This window comes from Octopus bimaculoides, chromosome 15, assembly GCF_001194135.2.
Source record: "Octopus bimaculoides isolate UCB-OBI-ISO-001 chromosome 15, ASM119413v2, whole genome shotgun sequence".
Lineage (NCBI taxonomy): Eukaryota > Metazoa > Mollusca > Cephalopoda > Octopoda > Octopodidae > Octopus > Octopus bimaculoides.
In genome coordinates, this window is record NC_068995.1 from 34,892,830 (window position 1) to 34,898,686 (window position 5,857).

The following is a 5,857-nucleotide window of genomic DNA, read 5'->3' on the forward strand; positions in this document are numbered from 1 at the left end:
CTTAGGTGAATAAGTTTTTTAATTTTTTTATTAAACATAATGAGTCCGAGAACCTCTTCATAACATCTCGTATATATATGTGCAATTACTCTCTGCGAGACGAAATCTATCTCTGTCTCTCTGTCTCTCTCTCTCACACACACACACACGCACACACACACACACACATACACGCACACAGTGCTTTTGTTTGATTTTCCCGATTTATTTTTATATTGATACAACCAGTGAAAGTAAGCGTTGTAATAAGAAACAGACAACTGTGCATATTTACACGCGAACAAAGAATCATGTTGTACTTAACAATATAAATATAAATTTAATTATCTCAACATTTGTGTTTTTTTTTTCTCACGAAATTAAAATTTCAAAACTGAACTATAGCGACGTCTTCGTGATGCTTTTGTTATTATAGCGTTATTTTTATTAATTTATTTTATGATTAGAAATTGGCAAGAAGTTATTGTTTCTTGGCATATAGTAGTAATTGTCTCTTGGAAAGTAAAATGATGGATTTTATGTGATATCTCATTACATACATCATCAAGTTTTTGTTTATATGTTCATTCATAATAGTTTTCCCCCCCTTAAACATATTGTTATCCTTTGCATCGGTAGAAGTAATTCTCTTTCCATAAATAATATTTTTTTTTCAAAAGATATTGTTGCAGTTTTCATTCCTCTGTTTAATGCACATTTTTGTTTTCTGCGTGGAGTTTTTCACTTTTTAGGAAAAAGTGATTATCAAAATGACATCTCGTCATTTTGCTGAATCGAGTTCTGCAAATAGAAATAATTGTTTTTATATATATATATATCTATATATTATATCTCATTACATACATTGTCTTATTTGTGCTTAATATCTCAATCACAAATACCTTCCAGTTTCTGTTTAATATGTTATTGCATCAATCGTCTGGTTGTTTTTTACACATTTATTTGTAATGTTCTCGGTTTTTGCTATTTGCTTCACATTTGTTTCGAAAATCATTAGTAGAAATAATTCCTTTTATAATGTTATTTTATATTGTAAATATTTTAGCTGTATTTTGAATTTTATACAAGGAAATCACCAGCCAACGGTCTTTGGCCTCTCTTCCATTGCAACTCACATCTCATTGTATTTCTGTCATTCACTGTGATCACTCACACTGAAGATTTCGATGAAAATTGCTGCTAAGTGACTCGGAAAAGAAAATTCAGGCTACAGGTACGACAAAGAGATACCTAAAAAACAGCAGTACATAATGCGAAATTTTCAAATGTGCAACAAATAATTACAAGGCAAACAGAAAAATATATTCGAAATGAAACTCAAGAATATAAAGGTCCAAAAATGAAAGAAACATATTCTAAAGTGAAAATTATGAAAAGGAAGAAATGAATAATTAAAAAATTCAATGGAAATTGCCTGGAAGTCATAAAAAGATTAATTGCGAATTATAGATCTATTTATTCTGACTGCAACCTGCAAAGAGTTTTGACGTAAATGATATCAACGCTATACAAAACTTGCAAATATTTACAGAGAGAAGATTGCGAAATTAAGAACGTTGTGTCAACACTCGACTAAGGAATTAAAATATTATTCAAAATGTAAGATATGCGAGAATCCCAAACAATACAATCAACAACAATACGTTTTTCAAAAATAATTTTATTGTGACATTCATACAAATTCTTGAATATTGTTGGTAACTTTGCAGAACCAAACATTTCTTATCAGAAATACTGACTTCCAGGAAATAATACAGCACTATATCTTCGAAATATGAATAATTCACGGCTTTTCAAAGACAGTATCAAGTCTTACAACTCACCAATTTCCTTTTCTACATTGGCAGTATCGCTCCAGATTGTGAATTTGATTCTTTCCGCGTTCATGAACAAGTCTAACATCGCATGAGTAATATACTCCTCAATAATTTGTTCCACTGTAGGTAATTGATTCCAAATTGGTCACTAACATCAGTTTGTCGAATCAGAATGACGAAAGACTCATCCATCGAATTATAAATTCTATTCATTAGATTATCAGAACAATTTTTATGCTTTCGTGTAGAAAATGAAGATGTTTAAAGAAGAACAGTTGTGAATAAGGCATTCAAGCGAATTCGCAAGTAACTGAATGTGCTTAACATCACTCTTGCGGCTAAGTGACAACGATTTTTAGTAATACTAACTTTCAACCATTTTAAAACTTCACTTTCGTGTTTAATATAAGAATGGAAATATGCTATTCACCTTCCTGAACATAGTGAATCATTATGTTATCAACATTGTTACTGTAGAAAGCGAGAATTTAAACTGAACATAAGCAATTTTTGTGTAGTGCAAACGATAAACGGATGATGCAACCAATTCATGTACGTTTGAACATTATTTCAACAATATTTTGACGCCTTTTTGCTCAGAGAATAATAATTTGTATACTGTAAGGTATGAAAGGGATCGTAGCTTTAAACAGTTTCAAGTGTATACTAATCAAGAGCTGCATCAGCTGTGATGCAATAACACATAAAAGATGTACAGTTATTTTCCCATCATGTATAGGATCTCCTCAGAAGTGGAGGTAAATCTATCATGACATCACAGATTTGATGAGAAAACTTGCCACTATGATAAGCAGTCGTTCCTAGGATAAAATTTGCTATATTTGTAGAAAGCTCTCATCATACACACTGGATACTTTTGTAACAATAGTGTTCAAATTAAATTGTGCAGATTTATTGAACTATACCCTACTACAATATAACAAATACCAACAAAAATTGCTCAATCTAACGAATTCCTGAAACTATTTATATCACTATTATGTTCTGATTCTCTTAGAGTAAGAATATAAGTTAATGAACCAAGACAAAATAGAAATGAGCAGCATTGTGCATATAAATACCTAATGCATATATTGAGTCAACGTATTATGAAACCGTGAAGAAGCACTTAACTCACAGTCTCTGTGGAAATCTAAATCCTGATGCAATGAAAAATTGACAAATATTGTTGACAGTAGGCATATTGTTCTTTTCGACAATCATCCCACCTTTAAGCTTAACATTCATATCAGTATAACAGTTGGCTCTGCAATGAACCGTGTATACACATTTTCAAATCTGTACATATGTTCTGCGATTGCGCGAAATTTCAAAGCAATGTAATTGTTCACGATAAAGTCTCGTATTTCTTAAATGCCAAATATATTAGTATACCTAGGAATGTGGCAGCTTATAGAATAACAAAATGCCTCACAAATCAAATGCAATTGTATATTGCCATAAACTTGGAGACCATATACTGTATACTTCAATAATAGAAACACGAAAGAAGCATTACCATACCTTCTCTCAAATTGTATGGATACAGGTATTGATACAATTACTTAGTAACAATTTTTTAAAATCTTCATATAAAAGATTATAGTGTGGAGTATAAAAGCTTACGGTGAGAGAGAGAGAGAGAGAGAGAAGACATATACTTGAAATAAATATATTTTTTACCGCAATCCCTTAAATATTTCAGATATTTGTTTCTCACAGTTGCGATAAAATTCAAAATTGTTAAACGACCTCTATCAGCAAATAAGAAGACATGCTCATTAAAGATTGTATTAATCAACGATATGCTTCGGAAATATCAGGAAAAGAAAAAAAACACACTTGAAGCACATTGAAATATTAATCATAACAACCTGTCAGCATCTAACTTCCTAATGCTAAACTTGGCTCCGAAATTGCTTTATATGAATGAGCATTAACAACTAAAATTATGCGAACTATACGAAATTGAATTTTAGTTAGCAAGAAATACTTGAATGCCATCATAAATTTGGTCACCGATTCTTGTTCATTGATGAACCAAGATGATTTGGCAAAATAAATTTTTATAATACTGCTATTAGCAACGTTAGAGAGAAAGAGAGAAACTTTTCACCTCTGCAACTAAATAGTGAACGTAGTACATATTTAGACTTCATGTCTTTAACCGGGGCATATCATTATTCTCTATGAAAACTTCTTCATTTAACTCTAATCATTATCTTTAGGATTCATACCACATACCTCGTAATCAATGAACAGTCTATACTTCAAAGTTCGCTGAATAATATGACAGATACGCAAGCCAATTTCATAGAAGTGGTTAGCTGACACATATTTTTCAGTCTTGTTGATTGCATTTTATGAACTTAGAGTGACCAGAAAAATCTCAAGAAAAGTCATCTTGATAACACATCACCTTAAATTTTCCTGGTAATTTCAATTCTCAACAGCAGTTATTATTTGAGAAGGCTTCAATCCCATTACATTTATTGGCATCTTTTAAGAGCAGTGCGTACATATGCCCAAGATCTTAATTGTCTGGTCCCTGATCTTCCAAATCAGCTCACATCCAATTTCGAAACATATTACTTAAACTAACCTAAAACTGTGGAAATTGTCAACATTGCTGGAATATAGTATCCACTCACAAAGGTTACTGATCTAGTTTCTGCTATGTCCGTAATATCAATAAGTGCACGAAACTCTTCCGATGTTTACTCCATCAAAGAGCTCCTTGTACATTTCAGTAACACCCGTATCACTATCGCAAAGATGAAAGGAGAAAGAGCACATCACACCATGAGGTCTTACTCCAGTGCTTACAAGTTGGTTGCGAATTCCTTCATAGCAAGCGCATAAATGCTGGTCTAAATTTCCATCATACATCCCGGAATGACAGAAGAAATCCAGTGTTTTGTGTAACAGCATACAGAGTACTGATCAGTATTCATGTGTTGTGTCAAATTTCACTATATGAAAGACGTTTCTTCCGTTATTGGCATGCTGAATGGTGCTTCATATATTCATGACTGCCTCATTATAACCCGAGTATTCAAGGCACTCGTATCCTTATGAGTTCATTCGCTGTTAAAAATCTTAACATCTTATCAACATTATATAAACCATTTTACTCACTACATTGAAGATAGCTATCGGCAGGAACTGATTAATTGACGTTGCCACCTCCTTCTTAGGTAGTAGCAGAATCTTTGCCAAACACCAGTTATGTATTACTGTTTCTGCATTCAACTGTCTTTGCTATGGCTCATTAATGATCTGCGGGTTCTAGAGAGAAGTTTGAATATTCTTTTATACGTTTGTAGTTTCTTCTTTGAAATACCGTTGAATGCGTTGTTTTTTTCGACTTACTTGATTGTGAAGTCCGAAATAAGTGGTCGAACTGGATCTAAGGCTCAAGTGGAATTAGCTCATCAGTAGTTAAGAATCCAGGGTGGCGTATGATGGGCAAGTGGCGGTATCAGTTTGAAATTTGGTAGTTCCGTGCTAGTTGGTACTTTACTTTTGGTTTCATATATATCTACAATATTGGACGAAATACTAGAATTCCTTGTAAAATATATAGGAGTATATCAACCATACATTCATTATCCGAAACAGCTGCGAAGATAAGACTCCACTGCATCAAATAAATTGTATAAGCAACTTTTCATATCAATACACTTCTTACATTTGCTATCGTTTGTGTTTTTCCACTTCCATACTCGCTCGATTCCGATTGTTCTTCTAACAGATATTCTTTCCTCCATACCTTTCGACTACCTCACCCTGATAAAGGAGTTGGAGTTTAAGGCCCAGATTTCTCTGAGCGCTACTTGATGACTATACCGCGTTTATATAAGTACTTTGTAATTCATTACTTATATACTTGTATGTGTGTGTGTGACTATATGCGTATCCTCTACATATATGATACATTTGTGTCTGTATTATTTGTATATATATGTGTATATATATATGTGTGTGTGTGTGTGTGTGTGTGTGTGTGTGTGTGTGTTTGTGTGTGTGTGTGTGTGTGT

The 5,857-nt window shown here is 32.7% G+C and overlaps 1 protein-coding gene across 4 annotated transcripts in view; it reads left to right on the forward strand.

Moving 5' to 3' along the window:
• LOC106867458 (probable G-protein coupled receptor 139) overlaps positions 1-5,857 on the forward strand; it is a 403,898-nt gene that overhangs the window by 378,866 nt on the left and 19,175 nt on the right. The gene's annotated exons all lie outside the window — the stretch shown is intronic.